This window comes from Carettochelys insculpta, chromosome 25 (genome assembly GCF_033958435.1).
Source record: "Carettochelys insculpta isolate YL-2023 chromosome 25, ASM3395843v1, whole genome shotgun sequence".
NCBI classification, from domain to species: Eukaryota; Metazoa; Chordata; order Testudines; family Carettochelyidae; genus Carettochelys; species Carettochelys insculpta.
This window is the reverse complement of record NC_134161.1, coordinates 9,601,187-9,617,329: the sequence shown is the minus strand read 5'-3', so window position 1 is coordinate 9,617,329 and position 16,143 is coordinate 9,601,187. Positions and strand designations below refer to the sequence as shown.

At 45.4% G+C, this 16,143-nt stretch overlaps 1 protein-coding gene across 9 annotated transcripts in view; it reads right to left on the bottom strand.

The window, feature by feature from the left end:
* Positions 1-16,143, bottom strand: part of GRAMD1B (GRAM domain containing 1B) — a 216,808-nt gene that overhangs the window by 103,306 nt on the left and 97,359 nt on the right. The window contains exon 1 of one of the 9 annotated variants that reach the window (XM_074977039.1): positions 5,904-5,936. The exons of 7 other annotated variants lie outside the window; for them this stretch is intronic. The gene's annotated coding sequence lies outside the window, so the exon portion shown is untranslated. Of the gene's footprint in view, positions 1-5,903; positions 5,937-16,143 lie in introns of those variants that run through there. One more of the 9 variants, XM_074977042.1, reaches the window with a different exon arrangement.

Below are 16,143 nucleotides of genomic sequence, written 5' to 3'. Positions count from 1 at the left end.
GAGAGACAAACAATTTGACAGGCAGATGAGAATAAAAAGAAAGTCAGTCAAGAACTAGCCCCAGGCCTGCCCAGCTGCCCCCAGAGGCTGACTGCCTTGCCACCATAAAGTATCCCAACAAGATTCAGATATACACCCTTGGTTGGAGTCAAACAGATTGTTGCAGCAGGAATGAGATTCATTCACTATCTACTCCCCTATCATACAAAGGTCTCACATGCTCCCATCTTCCTTTGCATTCTGAGCTTCCTTAGGGAGCAAGCTGTCTTTCTCCTGGACAAGGTGACGTCCTGCTTCCCGCTTCTAACTCTATGGGAAGGAAAATCAACACCAAGATCCTCCCACTAGGGACCAGAGAAATGTGGAAGAAGGAGAAAAGCAGATGGATGCTGGGCAATATGGGGGTGGGATCCAATGGGTGCAGGCAGGGAGGAATGCAGGGAGGAAGGAGGCAGCCCCTAAAAGAAAGGTAAGGATGCAGGGGGAAAGCTAGACCAGTTCAGCAGAGACAGAGGTAAGTGCAAGGATAAACCTTAGATGTTCTTAAAGAGAGATCCAGGTGTAGGAGGAAAGAGTGTTCATCCACACGCCACTGAAAACACTCACCTTACAACAACACTCAGAAAAATTTGGGGCCTAAACTGGGAACTCTTTGGTTCACATACACGGCTCTGACACTGAAAAATCATCCTGTGAGGTAAATTTGCAAAAACAGCTCGAGTGTTGAAAGGCAGCTGTATCTGCAGAGGCCCCTGCCTTTCTCAAACAGGCCATCTGATTGGAGGAGCAGGATGACTTCATACAGTCCCATTCATCATTTGAGGTTTCCTGCCCAGCAGGGACAGCTTCTCTGTTCACCGTTACTGCAGTTTTCCTTTTTGGCCGACTTTACCACAGTAAATCAATCTGGATTGTATTAGTTGGACAGCCCAGGAATGGATGCGTACAACTGGCTGGAATGCACTAACCTACCCTGGTAAACCACACAGGCACAAGCAAACCTAGCTAAGGGACAGAGGGAAGTGCTGCAGAAGAAGGCCAATTTAAAGTTGCCCAGGGCCAGAAATATCCATGCCTGAAAGCATTTCCCAGACACACATACAGCACACAGTGTACACATATATACAGGGCACCACTGTCTAGAGTACACACAGGCTACAGGGCACTGGTCAACAATCTGCAACACCCTCACACAAACGCTATTGCACAGTGCACATATATTATAGGACATTCATATAAAATCTACAGAAGACACATGCACGACTATGCAGCACACACACAACTCAGCAGTAAAATACACTGCTCTGAATACACTCACGTAACGGGTTAGCCAATATGCAGCATAAATCTACAGATACACTATATAGGCAACCGTCAGTGCACAAAAGCCAGCAAACAGATAGTGATATTTATATCCCAACCCACATACACATAATACCATCCATGTACCTCGTGCACGCACACAACCATTCAGAAACACCACTGCACTCCCCGATTGGTGTACAGGAAAGTGTATTATTTTTATAGTTTTGCACTAGTTATGCATGTCTTGCAGTGCATAGATTCCACGCACCCAGTTATACATGGATGCACATGTGCACACAGGTCCTGTTGTTCTTTCTCCTTGTAATTCAGAGCTATTCTTTACAGTGTGTGCCCAGCGCTTGTACCAGGCTTCATAATAAAATCCATTCTGTGAATACAGATATACATGCACAAGCACAGCCAATCTCAATCACAAGCTCCAAGGGAGAGATGTCGTCCCAACACCAGTTTTTGTTGTTAGCGTATTGATAGCCCCTCAGCATGGTTGCAGGCCCATATTTAAAAAAAAAAAGCTCTTTGGGGTTAAGAATCCTTTTGTCTCTTTACAATCCTCATCATGTCAGAAGCCCAGTTTTGCAGATATAGAAGGATCAGAGAAATGTCTGGTATGGATCAAGAGCTCCAGTCTGAGCTCACCTCAGTGACTTCAATGGAGAGACGCCACCAAGATATCAGAAGCAGGCTCCCGGACATCCAGGTGCTGAACTAAATTGAACCTCCAAATGCTATAAGGATCATCCACAGCCAACAGAGAGCAGCATAAATGTTCCAAGTATTCAGCTCAATTTTAGCCATTTGGCTCATGCTGACTTTAACAGTAGTCACAAACACTCCCCAGCCCCAACTCCCCCACCCATGCACACACACCTCCTTAGTCAGTCTCAAATGCTATATGCTCTATCCATTCCACACAAGCACAGTTGGGCATACACAAGCAGCAGGCACATCGCACGTGCATTACTGAAAACTCACACAGCCTTTATGATCTAGTCTTGCACTGATACATGACTGTAAACCAGCTGCTGCACATCAATTATTCCTGTCCCATTTCCACTCTAGCAACCAGTGCAAGTCCAGCGCTGATAATAAAGGGCCAATTGTTAGAACATCAACAGAAGCAAAGGCCCAAAGGCTAAGATAGACCGATCATATCAGTGTCCTAGGACCTCTGTGCACTTAGACCAAAATGCTGTCAGTTAGAGCCTGCCACTTTAAGTCCAACGCTGCTTATCCAGTCTGTCAAAGCTCCAGGGGAGCCTGCTGCAGAACCCTGGGTGGCCCAAAAGGGATGGTGAAATAGCAGGCAGTACAAAGCAAAATCAGTTAGAAGGAGAACTGGGGAGAGGGAAAACGACAAACAAATCAAAAGATTTCAAGGAGTGAGAAAGAGGGAAACTTATGCCTTGGGAAGAGTGCAGCATGGGTTGAAGGAAGATAGGAAACAGACATAACAACACATAGGGACTGCAAGCAGTACTGAACCCTGGGAAGAGATGCCTAAACTGCTGAATCCTCTTTGGAGTCAGTGTTCCACAGCCTTGGAGTCTCTGCTGTCAGGGGAGGTGATTTGCAACCCCAGCATCCCGAAGTAGGATCCACCTCTATTTCCTCAAGAGAAATTTCATGAGAGGCTGACTGTGTTTCAGCGGCTGGGAAATCATGTGAGGCTGTATTTGCATGAAGAGTGAGGATGCATCACACCACAACTGCATCATGGGAGGTGTAGTTTTTCTCCTACCATATGCTGGGGAGGATGTCAAACCATCTATTTCTGTACTAAACGTGTGTGGTGCTTGGAAGGACAAAGGTGATGAAGGGTCCTAGCAGAGCATAAATATTCCTTGCAAGAGGAAGAAGGCACGATATTTTCATATGGAAGCTGGGGAGAGCAAGAGATACTTTCTGAAAGGAGGAAAAAGCCCTTCGAGGAGAAAGCAAAAAGGGTTGAATTGGAGCCATTTTTATTTTTAAAAAATTCACACCACTCAGATGTGAAGCTACTTAAAGCAGCATGGTGACTATTTTCACACACTGATTCAAAGAATTTTCATGTTGTTGTTTATCAGAAACTTGAGGTGGTTTGTATTTTGAAGCCACCTTTTACTCTGGGGAGGGTTTGCATGCTTTCAGCAATGGGCTCATTCACATTGCAAAAAGGGAGCCAGGTTTAGAAGAAACTTCTTAAAATCTGTTGGATTTTTCAGGAAACAGGGCCATTTTATTCAGCTTGTAAATAAAGAGAACTCACGCCTCCTGCCCCCAGCCCTCCCCTGATCCCAGCCAGTTTCAGCTTTCATTGTAAATATTTTGCATACCTTTAGGTGGAAGGATATGCTGTCTCAGGATTTTGTTCATCTTCGGGGACTGGACGAAGCAGTCAATGCAGTAATACAAAATTTTTAAAAGTAACTTGTGAGTTTGGATATCCAATTTGACACACCCACCTAAGATAATCTTTTCAAGCATGTGAGGCTGGACACTGAAGAGTTGAAACACAGAGAATCACTAGCCCCTCTGAAAATCTCGATTTTAGTGCACAAAACAGAGAGTAAAGTGAAGAAACTAGCTTTTACACAGAGCATGCATCCCATCTCTGAGCTTGAAAAGGTTTCTGACACTGTAAAAAGGATAAAGCACCACAGCACTTTTCGTAGGAATTGCCAGAGTGGATCAGATACCAGATCCAACTAGCTTAGTCTCCAGATATTCTCAAGGAAGGTGTAGAAACCTTGCAGTATGTCGTTATGAAGTAATCTGCCCCTAGAATTAGCTCCTACTCCTATCCCTAACTGTTACTGTCCTAACTGAGCCTTTTTAGGACTGCAGAACTAAGTGGCTTGTGAAAGCAAGAAGAGTTAATACAAAGAAATAAACTGACAGGGCTACAGGAAAGGAAGTTCTGGAACATGTGCAAAGACTTCAGTTAGGGGAGTTGTTACAGCCATGCTGGTTCAGCGATGAGAGAGAAACACGGTAATTGAAACAGTATCTGGTTACTTTGTCTAGATCTGATGAAAAGCTCTGCGAAGCTCAAAAGCTTGTCATTTCCACCAACAGAAGTTGGTCCAATAAAAGATATTACTTTATCTACCTTGTCTTTCTCAAGTTAAGGGAGACTTCTGAGATATTTGCCAGCTCTGAGGTTATTTTTTTTTAAGGGATGCTGAAAGATGTTCTCTGAAGACCCAGTTAAATTCAGGGGACCACGATGGATATTTAGTGAAAAATGACAAGGATAGTTAATGTTTACAGAGGTGCAGAAACAATTAAAATCCAAATTGGAGGGTAAAGTAGTGGTGATTTTTATGAGTCTACAGGGAGGTAAGAATTTGAGGGCACTGGAAATGGGGAAGCTATAATGGACATTGCAGAGAAGGTTTGGGCTGAGAAAAGGCTGAGAAGATGTTAAGAAATGCAGAAGGAGTTTGGTTTGGGATAAGATCATTTGGAGCCAGAAGGGCTATGACTGAATAAAAGTCACAATGGGAAGGACTGGAAAGAAGTGCAAATAAAGGAACCAAAGAAAGTCTCTTCACTCATCATTTTCGAAGCCCAAAAGGAGGGAGTAGCAGGTCACAAAAAGGTTAGGTCTCAAGACACAGATTAGATAGGTCTGGAACCCACTTTCCCAGTTTGGGGAGGAGGATCTGTTGTCCACACATGCACAAGTCCATCACCTCACTGTCACAACAGCTTTCCTCAGCAGCTCCAGCCTGGCTCCTGCTGAGTGCCTGTGCTAAAATGGGGCAGATCTTTCAGTTGGTTGAAGAGGACAGAGATGGAGCAGTAAGGCAAAACAGAGGTTGGCTGAGACATTCTGCCCCCTCCCCACAAAATCCCCCATGTGCCATAGCAGCCTCAGTACACAAAACAAACAAGTAACTATAATACTTAAAGTCTTTTCACTTCTTAGGGACTTTGCTATCCTGTTCACCAGCTGAGGGAGCAGTCAAACAGGGCCTTTGGGATAAAATCAGATCCCGGTGAAGCAACAAACAGCAGGTGGCAATGCTGCACATGGCTGATGACTGTCTGTTGAAGTGGCCTGCCTAGCTCACTTGAGAGAATTCTAAGCATGCAGGTACACTGGAGTAAAGCCCATTAAAAAAGGAGGAGAAGGGGGCCTAGAAGAAAAGTGCTTTCCAGGGCAAAGAGAGGACATCTCAAACTTTGGTGGCTCCAAGCCCCACTATCGAATCCCTCTATTCATCCCAGGGGGAGCACGGTTTGGCACTGTAAACACAAGGGAGGAGGGTGAGAGAGCAAACAGTAGTTGTAACTACTATAGCTCTGGGGCAAGAACATGAACAGCCCAGCAAAGTCCAGGGAGGGGTTGGGGTCAAGGTGAGCAGGGCATCAGGAGAAGAGTACAGCAAAAGACAGTCAGTGAGGGAAGGAGACTGGTTAGTACTGATTACAGTATCTGACGCTGTTATGGTGCACAATGTGCAGGACTGACACATGCTGCCCTCTTATCACTGGAACACTCTCAGATACTGTGGCATGCAAGGAAACACAGGTGCAAAGGAAGGAAGTGAAGAAGGAATACACAACTTAGAATGAGCATTTACAATCACCTGCCAGGGTAGGAAGGTCTGTCCGTTCTCCGATACGTTCCCCAGAAAGCTTCGCAGAATTGCATCAACTGTCACTCCAGCAATCAGAGACAGATGCTGCCACATCCACAGGGAGATGAAAATCCCAGCTTGGTTACACAAACTGAGCTCTTTCGGAGCAGGAGCAGTGCAGAGATGTGACCTCAGGTCCTGTCCCCTGGACAGAAGCAACAACACCACTGTGATGGTTTCAGGTTGTTTTGTTTTTTTTGGCACCAGAGTTTTGGCCCCAGAGGAAAAGAGACATCATTAGGCTGATGAAAAGATGATGATGGTGAAATCTGCAAAGAGTTTAAGCTATGTGCAAAGAAACACTGATCTCCCTTCTGCTCTCAGATTTCTCCTCTTGGGGGAGAACTCATTTTCAAAACACAGCTGCCTTTGGGTCTCTGCTGAACTTGCTGCTGCTTCTGCCACCACAAGATAAAATGCAAAACCCAGAGAGATTAGAGAAGAATTTTGGACCTGAACCAAATGGATTTGAGGATAATAATCATCAGAATCCAATTCTCCTAACTGAGATTAACCAACATTAGTATTTCTTTCAAGCTAACGTTCCTGGGAGTGAAGCTGTCTCGTTTAAACTGCTTTTTCCACTTTTATCTGAAGGGCCAACTCAGACCTTTGCAGTGCTGACAACGCTTTCATGGCCAAAAGCAAAAATGCAAGGACACGCAGAGGAAAGCTCCAGTTAGGTTTGTAGAAGAAAAGCTAGAGGAAAAAAAAAAGTCCCAGTAGTGCTGATCCATCACAAGGGATTTTTTCCTCTCCTTCTGCCAGGAGGTGTGGGATTCTAAACCCCCAAGTAAGAGGGGTAGGTCAGGAATCTCAGTGTAATCCCAAATCAGCAAGGTGCATCCTGCATGCTTTCTCTCTGCCTTCTGCTTGCTGACTCATTTGCAAGAGCTGCTCTCCCCTTTCCACCACACAGCCAATCAGCACATGGCTGGCTGTCTTCCTCAGGCATATATGGGCTGACCTCATCACTCCTAAAGTGAGACTAGAAGGTTAGGACCTTCCCTGGTGAGAAGCAGTGCCAAGGAAGGAGGAAATCTGATGCCTGGATTTTCCCCATAGGTCCCACTACGCTGTAGTCTCCTTGCTGCCCTGGTGGGTATTCAGAAAGGGTTGACGTAATTGATGTTCAAGGACATACTTTTCAAGGATTTTCGCCATGGAGGAAAAGACACTTCAGGGGAGCAGCTTTATATTTAAAGAGGCAGCAGTGAACAAATTTAGCTTCAAAAAGAAACATGAAATTTCATAGGAAACCTGAGCCACCTTGCTGTTCTACCTGCCTCTGTCCTAACAGGCTCCCGCAAAGACAGGCTGGGCAGGGCACTATGTACAGTAGACTTCCGATATTCTGGAAGCTTTGGGACATAGGTGATGCCAGATTATCAGATTGCTGGACTATCAGGAGATACTATAAACTGTTTTTAAACACACACACACACACAGAGTACATAAAAGGGTTTTACCCCTTTTTATTGTACATACTGTATACAGTATACTGTAATGTTTTAGTTTTTTTAACCCTTTTTATTATTCATACTGTAATGCATAAATTTAGTCATAGAATAAAAGAATAATGTGTAGTACGGTACTCACCATTATTGTGTGAAGCTTTTGAATACAGAAAGCAGGCAATGCTATGTACAGTAATGTGCAGGTCTGGCTAATCACAAATTATTAATCACAAACTATTCATACAGTAACTTAAAACATTCTGTACAGCCGAAGCTCGCTCACTCACTCATTTTGATGCCAGAGAATCCGGAGTGCCATACAATTGGACGCTGAACTATTGGAGTTTTACTGTAGTATCAAAACTCACAACCTTAATTTCTTTTCTCAGGTCTTCTGGGTTTCGGAACCACATAGGGAGGGGGGTTAAGTGGCTTAAGGCAACGTTCCTCAATCTTTTCCTTTCTGAAGCCTGCCCCCCGCACAAATGCTATAAAAATTCCAGGGCCTGGTGAGGATAGCATGGGCCCTGGGCTTTACCCATAGCACTTCCCCCAGGGGCTACAGACCTCCAGCTGAGAACTGGTGGATTTGGGAAGAGAAAACAGCTGGCATAAGATCTCTGAGGGCAAATACTTCCGTTCCCTGTCTGGCCAGATTTTTTTTCTTTGGATGGATAAAATTCATACAATGTTCTTCAGTGATTATTTTCCATTTGTATCTGAATCTCTCTGCTTTTCCTTTTGGAACAGGAGGCAAAAGCGCATCCAGGCTTTTGTCACAATGTGGCCCAGTACTCCACAGTACAGACTTCAGTTTGTTATCAAGGACCCTAACGCTGGGTCTCACAGGCTTCTCAGCCAAAGGGATCTGGGAAGAGTCTAGTCACTGTGTCCAGCTCTGGCTCTCAAAACATCACAATTCCAGGCCCAGACCTTTCATCTAAGCTCTTCCTTGGAACACAGAGTTCTGCAATCCAGCTGCCATAGTCCCCAAAACCATTAGCTCAAACTTTCCAAGCCCTCTAGTTGCTTATATACATTCCACCAGAATTCAGCTGAGCTGGGCACTCTTGCTTCTAGTAAATCCCTTTAGGTACAACATGGCAGGAAAGCAAGAAAAAGGTTTAGCAAAGGACTTTCTTAGCCAGAGATCCTTTCCTCTTAAAAATCTTCGAGAGCAACAGATCCTTGGAGAAAACCAGAAGTCCTAACAACTTCCCCCATCTAAGAATTGAAGGTCTATTCAGGCTGGCCAGAGTCCCTTCTGCCTCTCTCCTCCACATTCTGCTTATATGTGGCAATGGTCAACCCCCATCCTTTTCAGAACAGCACTTCCTGTTAAATATAGTCTCAGGTCTTTCGCTATTTGCCCAGAATGGAAAGTTACCACTCCACTAGTCACCCTGGCGTCCCTGTGTAGGAAATCCGCTGTTTCATGGGGCTGAGCCAGCTGTTAAGAATTCATCAAAACTGATGGTTCCAGATTGCTCCATGGTGGTCCTTCAGCAAGTGTCAAGCATCTTTCCTGAGCAAGGGAGTTGCTGTGTGCATTCCTGTGTCTGGAATGCAATTCATTAACCTTGCCTTAGGCTTGCAAAGTTTGCTATGTGTTCAGCAGATAATACAAAATGAAGATAACAATACCAAACCGAGGTCATAACATGATACAGACATATCCCATTCTGTCATACCTCATCTCTGGAGCTTCCATTGTGACAGAACACAGAAAGTAACAGCAGTCTCATGCAAAAAATGCTGCTGTTACAAGAGTTCCACCCCCAGAAGGTTGGACCAGCATCCAAATTTTTGCACTGCTGTTCTGAACAAAATCCCACCTTTGCGAAGATGAGGGTCTTTTCTTTCTGAGTTACAAATATATACTTGCCACTGCCCTGTCTTCTTTACTATTGTGTGAGGGACTTATCCTGAACACCTGGTTAAACCCTGACATACCAATTACTAAGGGTATGGATGCACAAGTGCTCTGTATCTTTGTCTCTTGCATGTGACGTATCTTTGCCTAAGACCAGCTTTGCAAGCATTTATATGCCTGAGTGACAAATAGCACATGGTGCATGTAAGAGTCACTAGCAAGCATTTATATGTTGCCCAAACAATTGGGAAATACTGATTTTGCAGGGGCACTGCACACACACCAAGGTGACAGGCTGTGCACAGAGCTGCAGGTGGTCTGAAACCGCAGAGTTTTCTACTGGTGGCAGGTAAATCTGAAATGACTGGATGCTTTGGTTTGGAAAGCAGCCCCAAAACTGTGAGTTCTTCTTTCCCACCTCTAGACAGTGAGATGGAAACACTGGGAGAAGGATCCTTTGTGTGGGAGGTGTGCTACAAGTTTGAACCTTGTTCTGAGTGCCATGAATACATGGGCTGTGTGTGCAGGGGTCGGGGGAAACGGAGAGAGAAAATAAAGCATTTTGATAGATTTCCTTTGATGTCAAAAAAGTACAGTTTGGGCAGGGAGGACTTTACAATTCCTGAGCTACCTGGTCTGCTTCCCACTCATCTTGTATGGCCATTATCCCCTTAACACCGTTCCACGTGCCTCCCAAGTACCCTACCTGTGGACCCCAAGGTAGGTATAGCAGCCTGCTAGAGACAGGGCAATGATGAGAATGCTGTAAACAAGGGGTTTTGAAGGGCTCCATAAGGAATCACAGAATCACAGGGCTGGAAGGGACCTCAGGAGGTCATCTAGTCCAGCCCCCTGCCTCAAGCAGGATCAACCCCTACTAAGTCATCCCAGCGAGGACCTTGTCCAGCCAGAACTTAAAAACCTCAAGGGATGGAGAATCCACCACCTCTCTAGGCAACGCTTTCCAATGCTTCACCACCCGCCTGGTGAAGTAGTTTTTCCTAATATCTAACCTACACCTTTCCCTCTTCAACTTCAGACCATGACTCCTTGTTCTGCCATCTGACACCCCTGAGAACAGTTTCTCACCCTCCTTTTTAGAGCTCCCCTTCAGGAAGTTGAAGGCTGCTATTAAATCACCTCTAAGTCTTCTCTTCTGTAAACTAAACAAGCCCAAATCCCTCAGCCTATCCTCGTAGGTCTTGTGCTCCAGACCCTTAATCAAGGACAATGGAACCTTCCAACTAAATGGAGAAAAACTATTCCCCAAAGCTCCTCCATATTGCCTACAGCCATGTGCTGAGTCCCAGGGGAAGATGAAGCAGCAATGTCCTCAGCTGCACTAGCCATGACCCTCAGCTCAGGCAGAGAGAACACATTCTGATGAACCACGCAGAGCCCAGCCAGGGAATAAGCTCCACAAGCACTTTGCTATTAGCCACGATGTTGAACAGCAGAACAGGCTCTGATCGAACAATTCCGCATAGGGGTCTAAACGTTGCTGTAATTTGAGGTGGGGACAGAACCGGAAGGTGACTGTACACATGTGGGCCTTTACCGTCTGCTCCTTGCCATCTACCAGTCCTATCAGCTGATATGATTGACACCACACATTCTTTTAGTCTTGCAGACCTTGTACTCTCCTACCTATCCCAGCAGCATCAGAGTGTCAATATAAGATTTTACTCAGCCTCACTTCCAACCTTGTCAGCTAAGTTCTGATTGCAGCTTTAATGCTGGTGACTAATTTGAATGCAGAAATGGCTAAGCTTCGGTTTCTCCTCCCAGGAGAAGTTTGCAGCATCAGCAGCTTAGAGTGGGAACTTCTTGTCTTTTTAAAGTGGTGGTGTTTGCTTCAGAACCACAAAGAGCCAGGTTCTCAGACTATCTTTTGTGTTTCATGTTTGTTCAGTTAGATAAGGGGTTGTGTTATCACCCATCCTGTTTTTGTTAGCAACAGACTGGGTGATGAAGCAGGCCACAAAAGACATTGTGGATAGTGTTAAATGCGCCAGCTGTGAGGATTTACGTAGCCCTTAATTTTGTGAATGACACTGCCTTAGTAAATATGACCAGAAATGGAATGAGTATCTCAATGCCCTGCCATCAGCAATAGCACAGAAAGCAGCAAAAGCTAGGCTGAAAGTAAACACAGAGAAAACTAAGATTACAATGGTAAACAACTGGAGAACAGATGCACAGTTGTGCATAGATAGAAAAGACATTGAACAGTCAGAAGAATTCTGCTCCTTGAGGAGCACAATGACTTTTCTTGAAAGGTATTGGTGCAATATTAAGAAAATAAACCCCATTTTGGAAGGATGACCAGCATCTGGTCAAGCAGAGGCCTCTACCCCAAACTAAACATCAGATTACCCCAAGCAACTATGGGCTTGTCTACACTAGCTCCCTACTTCAAAGGGAGCATGGTAAGTAGGGTGTTGGGAGATTATTAAAGAAGTGCTGCAGGGCATATGAAGCACTTCATTAAGCAAATTCCCGCCCCGCAGCAACTCCAAAGTGTTAAACTTCGAAATGTCAGCTTGCGTCTAGCCGCGGCTCACCCGCCGGTACTTCGACATGCCCAGGGTACTTCAACACCCCTTTACTCCTCAAAATTTTGAGCAGTAAATGGACTTCGAAGTTGCCCAGGCACTTCAAAATACCTGCGGGAGAGCCGCAGTTAGACATGAGCCAACACTTCGAAGTTTAACACTTCAGATTTGCTGCGGGGGGGAATTTGCTTAATGAAGTGCTGCATATGCGCCGCAGCACTTCTTTAATAATCTCCCAACATCCTATTTACCATGCTCCCTTTGAAGTCAGGAGCTCATGTAGACAAGCCCTATATGGAGCGTGTTACTATGTGCAGCAGAGACTTGCCCAATGATAATCAGTAACAAAGAGATTGGAGGCTGCCCACCACAGAGGTTGAAGAAAACACTGCAAATTTCATGGGAAGATACAATTGCAAATGCACAAGGAAGGAAGCTGAGTGGGCAAAACATGTTCAAAAGATCAAAGGAAGATGACTCAAGTGGGACATGAATATTGGATGGATGATGGGCGACAGCCTATGCAAACTTGAAGAGGTTACCTGAGGTGGAAACAGAAAACAAGGAATAACTGCCAGAAGACAGTGACAGAGGGTACTGAATGTGTTGACATCATCTTGGTAGTGTTACCACAACTAACAAGTGACCATAATCAGTGGAGGAACTGGACTGCCTGATGTGTCAGTGGCAATAAGATAAGGTAAGTTTGTACAGTGCCTCACATAATGCAGTCTGGGCCCAGGACTACAGTTCCTAGGCACTGCCACATACACACTAATACATACAGACGTAATAGCTCCCATATTTTGGCAACTGTCAAAAAAAAGAAAAGGGGGGGCAAGTTTGAAAATGCAACCATTTTTTCTGGATTCCAGGTGCAAGCAGAAATTTAGACACCAAGTGACCCAAGAAGCTGCAATTATTTGTGCCAACAATTTGTTCCTTTAAAAAGGTGGGGGGAAGAGAGTCCTACTTAAGGCTGGGTTGGAAATATGACCCTGAATGTGGAATTCTGTAATGTCATTTTTACAGGGTCACTTTTCAAGCTTAATCATCAAAAAAGATAAAAAACTATCTTAATAGGTAGAATGCAAGTGAAAAGCAGGTGGAATGGAATTATACAACTGTCCCTTCTGCACTTGGAAACAGGCAGGGATAGGACTGGAACCATCAAAGCCAGATTCTCAGCTCCTGGAAGCAAGAAACACAAAAAACATCTTCTCATTTCCCCAACAAACACACTTTTTATATCAGGGGCCGTGATACAGAACAGGGTGACTTTCGTCCAACTGTTGCCATTTGCCATAAGATGCAAGGGACATCTCAAAGCTTATCTAAACAAGCAGAGACACACTGGGCCAGTGGAAAGGGAACTGGACTGGAAGTTTGGATACCTGGTTTCTTGTCCCAGCTTTGCCAATGACTAGCTATTGGACTTTGGACAAAGCATGGGCTTGCTGTCCTGTGCCTTAGTTTCCCCATTTGTGAAACAGGGATAATGCTATTGACTTAGCTTTGTAAAGGCTTTTGAGAGACTTAAAGGAAAGGCACTGAATAAGAGCTAGCTATTATTGTTGGGATGATGATGATGATGATGTTCTCCACTTATTTAATGATACCATGCTTCATTTTATACCAGCAGCTTGGAATGATAGCTTTGAAATCCAGCATCTGGCCCATGCCAGACACATTAGAGGAAAAAGCACCCATAATGCATTCTGCTGATTGCTGCAGGAGTCAAGAATGATTTTTTTCACAGAGCTATAACTGATACTCTCAAACGTGATCTCTGTCTGCACAACTAAAGGCATCAGTCATAAAATTATCCATCCCTCTAATTTTATGGCTAGCACTGGACTTCTTTTAAAATTCACGCCCATGCACCCACCTAAGTGGTGACTGTAGAACTCCTCAAGACTTGGGGATAGGAGAGTATATGTCAAAGCTCTACAAAACAGGCCTATCCTGGCTGGTCTCCTCCCTGCATTTTGTCCCCACAGGAGGGGGGAAAAAAAGCAACAAGGAAAGATAATTCGGGTCTGTACACACTTCCTGAACATAGGTGTTGATGGATCTGGCTCCACCAATGTTTGTTTTTTTTATTGTCAGAGCCATCTCATCCATAGGATGGACTGGGGCAACTGCTCTGGGCCCCATTCTTTGGATGGCCCAGGTCCAGGACCTCCACTGGCACTGGCAACAGCAAGTGACTTAGCCTCTGCTCTGCACCTCCTCTTCCTGTCTCTGCTCCACCCACACCTCCTCTTCCTGTCTCAACCCTGCCTCTTTCCAGCTTCCTCACACAAGTGATACCAGGAGCTGGTGGGGTAGGGCGGAGTACAGCAGGCTGAGCTGGGTCACTCACTGCTGCCAGCACAACCCCCTGCTATGTCCTCCAGAACACCCAGGACTACAGGTCCCCCCTGAAGCATTGGGCCCTTGGTGGTTGCCCCAAACCATCCCATTGACAGGATGTCTCTACTTGGACCCATTCTTGGCACCACCAAATTGTATGAAAACCTGGCACCCCTGTTCCCACGAATGCTGGAGAGAAGATACCCTGCTTTACTTCTCTCACAAAATGGGGCAGTAGACCATTGATGGAAAGAGGAAATAGAAGAGGAAGGATGACAGAGATGGGGTTGGGGAGATGGCATAATCTTGCTGGGGACCATCAAATTCGAGAATCTGTGGTGAGTTAAAGAAAGGGCTGTGAAAAAGGGACCCTATTCAGCCGAGAACAGAGCATCCTGGGAGCTTATCGAGGAGGGGATGACAGATCTTTCTTCTTCTGTACTGGCTACAGCTCCAAAGGGCAGCTGAGGGCTCTGGAGCTGGAACACCAGGTGCAAAAGTTTCCAAGCTGGGCAGAGAAAGGAAGAATTTATCTTATTCCAGACATTTGTCAAAACCTGCTTTACCCAACAATGCTGGCCACAGCCAGGCAGCAGCACATGCTATAATTAACAGCCCACCACTGAGACGCTGTAGGGAGAACAATGCTGGCGTAGTAAGAATTGGGAGCAGGTGATCTTTGCGCCCTGACAGCTCTGCCAACAGCAGCAAATTTACCGGTCCTAGCAGAGAAGTGTAGTTCTCATCAAGCTGTTATAGCTTATACCTATAAGTCCCAGCAAAAAGTCATACCACGGGTTGTCTCAGTAGTAGAAGGCTTGTGCTGGGGGGCTACTGACAATGGCACCCACCACAGATTATACTCCTTTCTTTATTGGTAAAAGGGGAGTTGCATCCTTGAGATCTGGACTTTTCCAAAGCTCGGCTCTTTGGTGCTGTATCCATAAGGATCAGCAGATTTTTGGATCTGAATCCAGGTTTTCCCTACATTCAGGGCACGACTGCGATCCAGAGCCAGAGATCTAGTCTGCCCCCCCTCTCATTTATCCCACAACCCCATCACGTGCAGCGCACACACAACCAACCAGCACAGCCCCAACATAAACAATTTCATACTTAACAAATCCTGAACCACATATGGGATGAGCAAGGGAAAGTTAAAGGAAGCTGCACAAATAAACTTATGGTCAGCATGGAGTGGGGATGGGACATTAGTTAATAATGGATGAACCAGTTCACATAAAATATTAACCTTATGGGCCACCCATAAATCTTTTCCAGGGTCATCTCGGACCCAAACTATCATTCAGAACCGAACCCCAGGAACTTTCATCTCAGGCCTGATCTGTTGCCCAGAACCAAGCCCTGCACTTTCACCCCAATGCCATCACACCTTTTCTTTTTCCCGGTTTGAAAAATCTGTATTATTCCACCCACCTGCCCCCTCAAGATTTTTCATCTCTGTGGCAGCTTCTGCGTTTGCCGGCCCAGGCCAAGACTGGGAAGGAAACACTGAAGAGACTGTTTTTCAACGTGTCTCTCTCCTGCAAAGAAGCTGGAAACTCACTGCCCCAGGTAATTCCCAACCAAGAATGGTGGATAGTCAGCTAAGTGACCAAGTTTGGGGTGCTTATCCAACCCTTCGAAAGGTTTGACACTCACCCATTTTTTCTGAGGATGACTCTACTTCCTCCTTGTCATTTCCTTTAGATCTTCAAAGGCCCAGCAAGAAGGTACCATAACCTCCTACAACCAAGCTGGAGGAAGGATTCACTAGAGCCCATCAACACGAGTTCTTATTCTGCCAAGGGGAGATCACCAGGGAGATAGCTGGGGTGCTCTCTTCATTCAGAGTATGAACGCATGCGTGTCACCAGCTACCTGAATGCTGCCAGCCCAGAAAGCTCAGGACAAGAGTTCAGCAAGTTATAGAGCTGCAAGGAAACAAT